This window comes from Leptinotarsa decemlineata, unplaced genomic scaffold (assembly GCF_025532065.1).
Source record: "Leptinotarsa decemlineata unplaced genomic scaffold, Ldec_3_MD MMD2_tig00003736_RagTag_RagTag, whole genome shotgun sequence".
NCBI classification, from domain to species: domain Eukaryota; kingdom Metazoa; phylum Arthropoda; class Insecta; order Coleoptera; family Chrysomelidae; genus Leptinotarsa; species Leptinotarsa decemlineata.
The window spans coordinates 1,431,938-1,445,713 of NW_027412593.1; the positions used below are offsets into that span (position 1 = coordinate 1,431,938).

At 34.7% G+C, this 13,776-nt stretch overlaps 1 long non-coding RNA gene across 1 annotated transcript; it reads left to right on the forward strand.

Annotated features, from left to right (window-relative positions):
* The first annotated feature begins 3,686 nt into the window (after positions 1-3,686).
* Positions 3,687-6,473, forward strand: LOC141483550 (uncharacterized). Its single transcript, XR_012466151.1, has 3 exons — positions 3,687-3,795; positions 3,880-4,057; positions 4,435-6,473. It is a non-coding gene; the product is annotated as an uncharacterized lncRNA (long non-coding RNA).
* The last annotated feature ends 7,303 nt before the right edge of the window (positions 6,474-13,776 follow it).

The following is a 13,776-nucleotide window of genomic DNA, read 5'->3' on the forward strand; positions in this document are numbered from 1 at the left end:
GGTTAGACTTAGATATAGAACATTACGCACAAGAACTATTTAGATTCTAAAGTAGAATTCAAAAATGGATAAATATATAGGGTGTTTTATTTGGAATAACGAAGTTGACAACTACTCCGGTATGACCGGAAGAGCCGCCATTCCTCATTATAGTTTTCCCACAATTGATCGATGCAGTTCCTGGAGATTCACCCAGGTTCAGGTGCAAAAACCTTACCCCTTGCCTGTCATGAAGACCTAAGACTTTGTATGTACGTGTTGCAGATACCCAACGGAAAAACAACTAACCCAGCTAATGCCGCGCAGAGAGTTGGAGTAAAATCATTACGCACCTGTGCAACGTCTTCGATTTGGAAGATTCGTCGCAAGTTATTTCCCACTATGAAAAGCAGAAATTAATTTCTTTTGGTCGACACGACCAACCAATAGACCAGTTTCGGGATAGTTGCCCCATCATCAGTACCGGTTATGGTCTCTTCAGAACTGTGTGAACCGTCTGAGTATCACAACCAAATGTAATTCCAGCTAGTCATGAACTCTTTCTGCAGTTGATTCAGTGGAATGTCTTCTGCGCCACCTGCAGACAGAGCCAGGAAACAACTCCACAAACATACTCCCGGGTAGGAGTCGGAATAATGATTAAAATTCCGGAGAGGTGCATATGACATGCTCCAGGTTCGGGTGAAAACACCTTACCCCTTGCCTCTCATGTAGACCTACGAGTTTGTAGGTACGTGTTGCAGATACCCAACAAAAAACAACAACTACCCAGCTAATACCGCGCAGAGAGTTGAAGAAATTATATTTGTTTGGTCGTGATACTCAGACGGTTCACACCGTTCTGAAGAGACCATGCCCTGTACTGATGATGGGGCAATTACCCCGAAACCGGTCTATCGGTTGGTCGTATCAACCAAACGAAATTAATTTCTTCTTTTCATAGTGGAAAATAACTTTCAACGAATCTTCCATGAAAACGTTGCACAAGTGCCTGGCAGTTTTACTTGTAAACAAAAAATCTATTAACTGAAACCACAAATGTGCGGCTGGCTCCTGCTGGTGGCTCCGTGCATTTGTATTTCTTCCTTTCGGTGACCAAGTGTTACCCATACTTACACTTGGCTGCACCATATTGCTGATGGGCCAAAAGCCCGAAACACGTGTCTATGGTTTGCCACTTTCTCGAGTGATTTCGCTTTGTGTTTTGTGTTTTTGATCCTCACAAGGATTATTTCCAAAACGTTTCGGCAAAGTCTCATTTGTCATCTTTTGGTGATGCCAGGAGTTTAGAACTGGTTCTACCCAACTACCTACATCGTAGGTTCTGGTAAATGCCTGCCGGAAAACAACTACTCCCCCAGCTAATACCACGCTAGATATTGAATTATATCCGACAAACATTTATGCAAGATACCTCACGGAGGTTAGTCTCGCAGACGTTTCTCGTTCATCCAGCAGCAGGACCATTCCAAAATCATTCGAGTGGATTTTGGAGTGTTCCCTCTCATAAGTGCAGGAAATGGAGAAGATAGATGAACGATGATCAAGAATTAAATGATATTAAAAGTTATTCAGGCCTCAATTACTGAATGAGTGGAATTTCTGATTGATTTGCAGGTCCTCCTTCATGAATTATTTTGCTCATATTTTCATATTTCACGGTTTCTTCACGAATTTCCTCATATGTTTGATTAATGAATGGGTTGTTTTCCAGATGATGTATGTGGGTAACTTCTCAAAAAAATGTGTTTTCTTTTCAGCTGAATTTTTTCAATCCTACAAAAATCGATAAGGAACCAAGATACCATCCGTTAATTAAACCTTTATTGAAATTTCCTAATAAGTGAAGAAATATTCAATTTCAGAAAAAGCTTTATCATGTCGAACAAAAAACCTCAACATTATCTAAATTAATCATTTATCGTACTCGTCCACGCACCTGCTGCTATTCATTAGCCAGCTAATACTATTTGCTTCGTTAATGACCAATATTTTTGAGGACGCTCCTAACTCACTGTGGCCGTTTATTATCGAATTGACTGACGATAAATGGAATTCGGTGAATTCAATTACGAAAATGAGGTATCATACCACAAAAGCTAATGTGAAAAATGAGCCAAACGATAATATGTGCCGTAATCAGTGCCGTGCTTGATTCTGAATGATAATTTCAGTTGAACTTGTATATGAAATCATATACATATAAGCTGATGATATAGAAATAAAAGGGACCATGTGGATGAATATGTTCAAGGAAGTATATTGTCTTATATAGAAGAATGTCTTGATTATGTTAAAAATAGTTTATTGTTCTACAAGTGATGAAAATAACATTTTCTGTGATAGAACCGGAGTTGAATTTGATATTTTCTTCGGATTTAAGAATACGTTTTCGACTATGCTTTTCCTACAAATCATTTCATTCGTGATATACTGTAACGGGATAATTATCTACTTAAAAATATATAGTTCAAAATATTGATAATGAAATCAACTTCATGAGGAAAAAAAAATATATTATTCCGTATTCATATAAAATAAACATTTTACATTTAACAATTACAACATTATTGGACATATCCCCCGGACATCATGATTTTCCGCGCCACTGGATGAATGTCAAAAATCAGGTGAGCCCATTATTTGTTTGGAATATATTCTTTCGTTTCGTATAGCCTTTCGTTACAGGATAAATTTGAGGTTGTAAGGATACAGGGAGCAGTTGACATAATTTGAGCTAGATTGTCCTCGGTTTTCGATGTGGATACCTGAAAGTAAATAACACTTCAAAATACATGTCTTACCAAGCCTAAATAACTAACTCTTACGGAAATAATTTTCCTTCTAATTGAAAATAACTATATTATTGTACCCACCTGTTAGCTGATCTTTATAGTTGTAGTTTAGTTCCATAATCCTTCAGATTGTTTTCGTTGTACCATTTAGGTTAGCTTATTAGTGGTTCTGTTGACCCAGTTTCAGAAAATAAGATTCATCAAGTTAGATTATTAGTCGTGATCTGTGAAACAGTTGTCATCATAGGGCTCGTAAGACAACGTTTCTCTGTTCGCTGATGGAGGGCGCGAGAGGTACCGTTTCACGATTATTTATAAAAATTCATGTCAAGACGTGTCGAAAAGGAAATTATTTTTACTGTTTTTTTGATTATTATATCAAATTGAATTCGGACTAAGTGTAGGTGAATAATTGACAGCTTGTTTAAATTAAACAATAGTGAACAAACATTATCAATTATCTTTCGCCATCTATGGGTCAGAGGGACTAAGAGGTTTTGTAATTGTAAATATACCTAAAAATTTTAGATGTCGATAGGTTTCAAATTATTGCCCTTTCTGTTTCACACACCTTTTCCGATAATTCAGTGATTTAACTTACCGACTTGGAAATGGATCGGAAGTCACGTATTTTACTCTTCACCGATTGGTTCACCCAACGCTGCTCATGACGTATAGGCATGCGCTTCAATAAGGAAACGTTTTTCAAAATAGGCTCTAACGGATATAATTTCCCACTAGACTCCAAATCTCAATTTCCGGCCTACTCAGAACGGGAAGGAGAAACAGATCGACCTGATTTGGTCACTTTTTCTTTTCGCTCCGTGTGTGTTCAGAAAAAACCATTTTGGAAAATCTGTCTATTAGACACCTCATAGAGGATTAATTTCCATAAGGTTTCATTTCAAGTGAAAAGGTGCCTGTTAGTTTCTTACTTATAGAGTATTGCTATTGTTTGGTTGTGGCCCTTTCACCCTGTTCAGGGATCAGAGAACCTCACGTGAGTACGCCATTTTTGTCAACCTTTTCCGTCCATTTGTGCTTTTTTGAGACGTTTTCTCATTTTCATTTTCTCCTATTATAGGGCGATCTACGTGTGATTAGTTCATAGACGATTTTGTTGAACCATTACGAGTTGGGAACTACTCAAATCAGTATTTTGGAAAAATACTGAATTCTATTTTGTGGAAACCGAAAAAGAAATACTTGTCTTCAGTATTTCTCCGGATTTTATTGTAAATGAAACCCTTCTGAACTGGAAGGTAAGTTGCTCTAATTCAGACGGAGTGTACCTAAAGTGTCTTGTGCAAAATATTTGTTGTTTTCATTTGGTTTTTTTAATATACGATTACTAGACATTCGCCAATAAAAATATATAATTTCATAGTAACGTTCTATCATAATTTATTTTATTTTTGTTATTGATTCTTCTGCTTCAGTAGATTCTTGCCATGTTATTATATATTAGAAAACTTTTGGTTTTTTATTGAAGGTAAAGAAAATAACATATTACTTTTCATATCGATCACTGTTTTACGGTGTTGTCCCATTAATTTAAAGTCATTAAGGATGCTACTTTTGTATTATGTACTTAGGATGATTTCAATAGAAATCAATGAGAATTTTTTTTTCTTTAAAGGGTTTTTTTTTGGGGTACCGGTTTCCTGTAGGAAGAATTCACGCCAGATCAACAACCACTCTGGAACATTTTGACTACCTATCTTGGCGGATTCTTTAGATTCAAGATTGTTGTTTGGACTTGGGGGCGGAGAAGACGCGCAAGTACCTGAAACAATAAAAAAATTGACTATATTTTTTTTATATATTACTTACATTATCGTGATTAATAACGTACTGTTAAATGTGTAAAACGGAAATTAAGTCGTGTTTTGATCCAGTTAATTATTTTTTCGTGATACTGCGTCTGCGCTCTGGGCCCACAGCAAATGACTTCGGAATCCTTGTAAAATATTCTTGAAGGTGACTTACCTGCGGCTTCACTTCCTGCTCTTTGTGTATTTAATTTTGATTTATACGTAGCTGGCTCTATTTTTTTATTGAGAAGTTTAAGGTAACTAGTAAGGAAACTTAGAAAGTTATCAACTCCGTTTGGCTTTAAGTATTGATTTGAATTTGTTTAAAACACATCGATTAAATCCATGGATGCTAAAAGTTTTTTTAACCTGTGCTAATTTTATTTTCACGTTATCAATATACTGATCTATTGAAATGGTGGCTGGTCGATTTTATTTCTTTTCTCTTGGTAAGTTGGAGAATTGGTAAAGATATTAGTGAAATCTATTGGCATTTCAACTCACCTGACGCCCAAATAAAAAAAATATAATATACAACATCTGTAAACTCACTCCCGTCTCCTCTGTAGTGAACCGGTATGCCTTGACTGTCATCGTGACAGCCCACCAATCGCAACTTCAAGTATTGAGGTTACAATACAAATATTATTATTTTTCAAGGACAAAGCACAAGCACTACAGGAAAATCCTTAAGGTGCTCTGAAAGCGGTGCCTGTGCGAAAGTAGCGATTCACGTTGGATTTGAATTGCTTAAATTCATTTGGAAAAACGTTCTCAGAAAGTTTATTACACATTAACGCAGTTCTCCGAATGGAAGAATGTTTAAACAGTGAAGTTCGAGGTGTACTGAGTTAAACCTCAAAACGATGAGCAGTCACAGTTCGTCGCGTATTTCCAGATTATTAGGATTGCAAGTGATATTCGTGTCTCCAATCAGGCGGATGGCTCTTTTCTGGATGGAATCCAGCAGCTTCAGGATATGCTTAGGGGCGGAGCTCTATACATGAGAACAATACTACAAAAAGGTCTAATCTGAGCTTTATGAAGCATCAAAAGTTGCTGAGGTGTGTACAGTTTTCTGATTCGGCTTCTGTTTCAAGCTTTTGTAAAGAAGCTTTTGCAATTACAGCGAGATAATAATAATAATATCGTTTATTATGCCTAAAAAATACATTCATTCATAAAAGGAAAGAGCTATCTTCCACCACTCCCAAAAATTATACAGTTAGTGTAAGGAAATAATTATAATAATACTTATCATAACAATGATAGAGAAGAGAAAAAAGTAATAGATCATATAGTTGCTGATAATTTTTAATATTCTAAACATTATTTTGATCAATTTAACAATTTCACTGCATTACCATACATTGAATTTTATTTTTTTCAAATTAGCACTGAGCAGTAAGCATCTGTGATTTTATTTCTTTCTTAAATATATGAATATTATGTTTCAAAAGAAGTAAAATTTCATTCAGATATATAAGAAAAACATCGTTGAAATTTGGAAGTGTGGTGCCTAGGTATGTTGAATGAGTTAATTCTCAAATTGACCATATGTATGTCAGAATGCCTTCTTAATAAAGTACATAAATAACTAGGTGTTTTGATTTGGAGCAACTCAAACAAAAAAAATGTTATCAAATATTGGACTCTGTACCTCACATTCAGCTCCTTCATTTTTAACAAAAATGGTGTGACATATGCACCATATGGTATACAGCATACGAATCGCATGCAGGCATTTTGTAGACGTTGTAACTTCTACTTGTTATATTGCGGCAAAAAATTGTAATACACCGAATCACAATACTCGATATGGGGGTAAATAAGAGTTTGAACTAACCTGAATTTCATTTCTTCTGAAAACTGATCCTTGAATTTGTATAGCGATTTGAGTTTGAAAAATGATACTTTGAAAATGTTTGTCACATGTTCATGGAAAGACAAAGAGCTATCTACGAATAGTGCCAAGACATATTGGTGTCCATTTCAACACCCAACAAACTTATCGAAGCAGAATTGTCTGTCCTCACATTATTATATCCGCTTCGGAGACATTTATCCTTTTAGAGAAAACCGATGCCTGGGTTTTCGTAGCATTCAATTGAACCTGGTTACTTTCACCTCTAGATTCTCATTAAGATATGCAACCTTCTGCTGCTAGTGAAGATGTGCATCTACAGCCAATGTCCTGGAAACTAAATGGAATGCCGAGACAAGTGTGCTGTTGTCAGCAAAATAATACAGGGTGTAACCAAATAAGTGTAAAAGATTTGAGGAGGTGATTCCTCATAGAAAAAAAGATACAATCTTTCATATAAAGAAATTTCATTGGAGCATCCCTTGTTAAGATACAGCCCCTTAATGAGGATACATAAAATTTGTATGACAATTTTTTTCAGAAGCACTAAAAAAGTTGCAATATTGAAATTGACCTAACGTTTTGTACTCCCAAAAAGACACTCAGCCAGAAATTTATTTGGTTTACCCCATGGTTGTAAGGGGTGAAAAACGCAACCCCTAAAATTTATTTCCAATGTAACTTTTTGTCTTATCATTTGTTTACCATTTAAAAATTTATTTCCGATAGCCTGTTCCATTAAAAAAAATATCTCTTGGGTTTTTTGCCCAAAATAAACCAGTTCGCAGCAAAAAATTATTTCACGAACAACTACAGAGATACATCGTTATAAATGCGAAAATTCGAAAGTAATGAATCTAGTACGTCGCTATTAGCGATAGTGACAATTAAATTACTATGACGCTGTCAGTTTGTGAATTTTGGAAATTGAATTAATATTAATTGTGTGTTGTTGTTCTGTTCTTAATTTGTTACTTTAATAATTCACTTGTTATTAAAATGGCATACACAAATGAGGAAATGGCTAATATGCATTACGTTTACGGTCTGTCGCAGGGGAATGGGTTAGAAGCTTCTAGGAGATATGCTAAAATGTATTCTCAACGGCAGCATCCTTCACATAAAATGTTTGCTCGACTTCATCAACGATTACGAGAAGATAGTTCATTCGACAAAAGAACAAAGGATTGTGGTCGCCATCGAGAAGTACGAACACCACAGCTTGAGGAAGCAGTACTTAATTTGATTGAAGAACAACCTACTACCAGTACTAGAAAGATTGCTTTCCAGCTAATTGTTGAGCAAATGACGGTATATCCAATTTTAAAGGAACAACTCTTATACCCTTACCATCTGCAACGAGTACAGGCACTGTTACCGCGAGACTTTCCGAACCATCTTGAATTTTGCAATTGGATGGTGGAAATGATTAGAAGAAATTGTGACTTTCTGAAGACGATAGAATTGACAGACGAATGTTTTTATCGGAACAAGATTATTAATTTTCATAATTACCACATATGGGCTGATGAAAACCCTCACGCTATTGTCGAAACTAACCATCAAAAACATAATGGGGCTCTGGCCCATTTCAGTCAAGTAGCACGTCAGCATTTGACTGAAACATATGCAAATCAGTGGATAGGTCGAGGAGGACCACAGAACTGGCCCGCTCGATCCCTGGATCTCAATCCTCTCGATTTCTCTATTTGGGGCCATTTACAGCATTTGTTTTATCGTACCCCTGTTCGTAATGTAGAGGACTGAAGAAACCGCATCATCGATGCGTGCAGGGTAATCGAAGAGACTCCAGGAATATTTGAGCGAATACGTCTAGACGAATGCGTAATGTCTGAAGGTAGATATATTGAACATTTACTATGATTTCTACATGTTGTGTGTTTTGTTATCAATAAATTAGTTTAATCATTTATTACAGGTACTAACTACAAAATAACAATAAATCCAGTTCACATTTATGACGATGTATCTCTGTAGTTGTTCGTAAAATAATTTTTTGCTGCGAACTAGTTCATTGGGCAAAAAACCTAGAAGACATTTTTTGTTTAGAATGAAACAGGCTATCGGAAATAAATTTTTAAATGGTAAACAAATAATAAGACAAAAAGTTACATTGGAAATAAATTTTAGGAGTTGTGTTTTCCACCCCTTACAACCATGGGGTAAACCAAATAAATTACTGGCTAAGTGTCTTTTTGGTAGTAGAAAACGTCAGGTTGATTTCGAAATTGTAACTTTTTCAGTGCTTTGGGAATATGCTGAACGCGAGCAATCCTCCAACAAGAAGGAAAAACCCCTGGTGCGAGTTCATTTGCTCACTTTTTAAGTACGATGACGGGTACTTCATCAAGATCAGACGCCGTCTTGATATTGAGCTGTTTCAAAATTTTCCTGACAAGGCGTTGTCGAAAAGTAATTTCCGGCATTGTGGATTCTAGTGCGGAAATAGAGAGTGGTGCCTTTTCCAGCAAATCGACTGTGAAGTGTGACGCAAATTTTTAGTTAGTACATTTGATTTCTCTATGGCTGTTGTTGCAATTGAACCATCCGCTTGTGTTAGTGATGGAATTGTAGATTTTGTAAAGTTTCAATATTAATTATATCTGCATGAATTTCGATATTCGCAATTGGTAAAATGATACAAGAACATACATTTCATATCATTTTCGAATGAATTAAATTTTATTGTGATTTATGTACTGGTCGAATGTTATATTGAAGTAATTGATAAGAATGATCGATGTTACACAATTAACCTTAATATGTATTGTAATTTTAGTCTGCATTTATGTCTTGCTAGGATTGAAGTAATAAACACGTCCTATTTCAACGGTATTCAATTTTCAACCACCTCATTTCCTATTGAATCAAACTGCCACCTGCATCAACTAATAGAGTTGTCGAAGTTCTCCTGAAACAGTGACCAGTGTTCAATTGGGAAAACTCACTGAATTTGTTTTTATATAAAGAATATATGTTTCAATTTTTAAATCAATGAAGATTTCAGAATCACTTTAATTCTTTTCGAAGTAGCGCAAGCTAAGATATCCTCCAAAAATTTCATAACAGAATAAAAAATGTGGAAAAGATGTGATATTTCAGTTTTTATTTCATCTATTTCAACCGAAAGAATGTCAGCAATATCTCTTGACTCCATCACTGTTGAGTTTTTGTCCTCATTATAACGACAAACGCCAAAAATTTCAAAAACCATTCCTATCTATGAGGCCAAGTCTAACAATTATATTATATCTGAAATCCATCCACACAAAGGAAACAAGGTAGTGAAAACCCAAAAAAGAATTATTATGCGCACTCTGGTTAAATCGAAGATATAACAAAATTTTAAAAAACTCTAACTCGTGTCTCTCAATGGTTAACTCATAGCAAACACGACAAATCTCGTGCTTGGACCTCTGAACTACCTCCCTAGGTACTCGTAAAATAAGCATAAATTCGAGCCCATATCATTTCAACTTTCAAAGCAAGGAAACATCAACTAAAACCACATTGTTCGATATCTACAGGTCAAAAATGTCACATGTACCTCTAGTTTTTGACATCATGTTTCCTGATTTGAGAACATGTTACTGTCATTATTAAGTTAAAAAGAGTTTGAATAACTTTATGTTGTCAGAAGACAGGATAAGAGTAAAACTAGTAAAGACACGCCCGATGGAGCCATTGTATGGCAAAACACGTGTTGAGTTTTTGTAAAATACCGTTAAATAACGTTAGTTATGGATTTTCATCAAGTATCGGCCAATTCCATCATATATCACTCAGTTACTTCAAGATAGTCTACTTAAAAGTCAGCTCACCTTTCAATAAGATGGAGATCTGATTGACTGACACGTTTATATTAAAGTACGCACCTACAATCTTGAAATATGCAGGTAGGTTATTTGTATAGCGTAAATAAGCATCAAGAAAGGGAATCAGGAATGTCCACCTCCAACGGGGAAAAATAGGGTTCGAAAGACTGTATTGAGTTTCGTTCGTTTTGAAGTTGGAAACCTGAAGTTTTGGGTTTATGAAAAAAAATGTGTAACTATTTGTTTAAACTGGTCTGTCACGAATCTTAATGTGACAAACCAAATTCTACGCGGGCGGAGCCATGGGCAACAACTAGTTGAATTATAAACCCTCCACACTTGATAAGAAAACGATCTTTCATATGTGGTGGTTCTATAAATTGGAGGTATAATCCTTTCTTTGAAACGAACGTTTATACTCGTATTATGGATATCCTATCTGGAAGAAATTTTGTTTGAAAGGTAAGGTGGAGGTTTTAAGCTGATAATTTTGTGAAACAAACAAGAGGAACACAATAATCTTCTCCTTGCCATATTCAGCCATTTATGCTCATTCAGTTTGTGAGATATATTTTGTCGCCTTCTTATCCCCCGCAATCACAAATTGTGCATCACTTGTATACGACGAATATCGGCATCCAAACATGGACTATATACTGAGTCACCATAATTGAGCCGAACTAGCGCCAATGAATTATAGGTACAGAATTGATTTCATTTTCTGATTAAGGAATTGCCTATTCGCATATATTTTCTTGAATGAATGATATCTGGCGAATATGACAGATACGGGATTTGAATCTCAGTTTACCATTCATAAATAATCCCAAATATGAACATTGAATTATACAAAAAACTTTTTTTTCTATTCAGTATGTACTCCAAACATACGTTATGGAATTGAATCACATATTCAATTCAGTTTACTGTCCCAAGAAACAATGAATGCTTATAATTAGGCACTATAACTAACTACAAAATATAATAATAAAACAGAAATAACATATTCTACAATGAACACATATTATACCTAAAAAAATATCAATGAAATGCAGTCAAATTATGAAAATGGTTACAGAAAGTATATGTTGAAAACGAATTCAAGTGTAATAAAAATAAAATGCGAACTATGAAATTTCACTAAATATTTTTTTTCAATTGATATTTAAATTTTGTAATAGAATGATACTTTTTCATTTCTTCTGGAATTATATTATATTTAATGATCCCATAATAACATATCGACCTTTTTTACAAAATTTTTTTGATTCTTAATTTGTGATAGTAATTTGGTTTGATTTGTGGCATGATTGTGAATATGTCCAATTGGAATAAAATTGAAGTTTGCTTTCTTTGTATTATTTTCAACAGAATGAATGAATCAGCTAATTTTGAGTTTATAGATTGACTTCAAATCCAATAAAAAGTTTGGTTTATATAAGTTCAATGTTGGTTCCGAATATGGTGATTTATAAATGCTTCTTATTATTTTGTTTTGTAAACTCTTCAGAGGTTTGATTATAGATTTACTTGCTGTTCCCCAAACAGAAATGAGATAGTGCAAATGTGAGTAAATGAGACTGAAATATATATATTTTTTCAATATCAAAGGTAAAAAGTTTCTAATTTTGTAAAAAATTCCAGTAAGAAGAGATATTTTCTTCCTAATTTTTTCAATATGTTCATTCCATAACAATTTCTCATTCACAACATGCCTAAAAAATATACAGTGCATTTCTTCAATGCCCCCCACCATCTTTAATTTTTTGAACCTGTAAACTCACAAAATTGAAATATGGGATAATAAAATTAATGCATGAATGCTTTATTTTGAAGTGAAATTGACATATGAAACTTTTGAAATGGCAACTGAGCACCATTGTTGGAGATGATTGGAATGAAAAAACTTCAATGCAAAAAAACGTTTCTATTCACCACAAAAACACAACACGTCATCGGAATAGATAAAATAGAGTACAGGTTTTGATATACAATTTACATGTCGTCTGTTCAAAATGCTCGTGCAAGTATCCTTAAAACAATAGAACGCTAGCTTTTTATGAAGTTCCTTGTCACGTGATCATAGACGCTAGTTACTGTTTTACGGTTCAAATTCTAGCCAATAGAAATTTAAACAAGTGAAATGAGGTGATTAACGACAACGAACTTCATAAAGTATTGTCAGCAAAAATATAATTTATATATTTCTAAACTAAACCAAGTCATTGCAAGATGAACATAAATGAATCGTGAACTAGATTCTCAGTAATGAAACAAGGAAATAATAATGATAATAATAAGAAATTACATTTCAACACCATCTGGGAAAAAAAAGTATATGGAAAGAATACTTCACAACCCTAGAATATGAAGTCAATGTCTTCACCTGCTACAAAATGGCGGAACATTTAATAATTTCCTAAAGACAAACACATTGATATCGATATTTCTAGAAATATTCCTTTTTATCTGCCATATGGCAATTCCAACAACCCGAAAAGGTTTGTTGAGTTATTTTTTGTTTATAAAAACGACAAAAAAATGTCAGTACGACAATGAACATCATTGTTCAGTTAGAATATTCTCATTTAGTTTTCGGTTTTACTAGTAGAAAGGTACCACGTCAACAATCTCTAAAATTATCAATTCTCATCCATTGGGAGAAAAAATTGAAGCGATTTTTATTTACGGTGCGACGCGTAACTCTCACGAAACCGAAAGGATTTTCAATGAACGTTTTCCGAATCGTCCTGTAGAAAATATTTGAGGGAACTTGTATCCAAATTCACAACTACCGGTAGTGTACATAACAAAAAGCCCTCAGGTCATCCGTTCATTCCGAAGAACACCAAGTGCAAATATTTGGTGAGATGGTAGTAAATCTTGAACAGTCTACTTATTCCGTCGCGAATGTTTGTGAGGTGTCTCCTTCTACTGTGTGGAGACTTTTGAAGAGGAATAGGTATCCATATAAAATTGAAATGGTACAGCAATTAACTGAAGATGACCCTGATCGAAGAACAGAATTCTGCGAAACCATGACGGAAACGATTGCAACACATCCTACCTATCTCCACAATATTTGTTTTTGTGACGAATGTACATTTTTTCAAACGGCAATTTTCACAGATAAAATTTGCGTTATTGGAGTAACACCAACCCTCACGTTTTCCGGGAAACACATACCCAATCACTGAAATCAACGAAGCGGATCCTAATGAATTCGATATGGATATTGTATTCCAAGAAGATGGAGCACCACCACATTACTCCAGACAAATAAGAAACTATTTGGATAAAAGGCCAGCCCCCTCGCCAGATTTGACACCTTTGAACTTTTTTCACAAGGCTATTTCAAGCAAGAGGTGTAGGTGAATATATTGACGTTACTGTGTTCGAAAATGTTCGGAGTGAAATATCGGAAAGGCTGTTCATATGTCAAGAAGTTCGAGGCAACCATTTCGAGC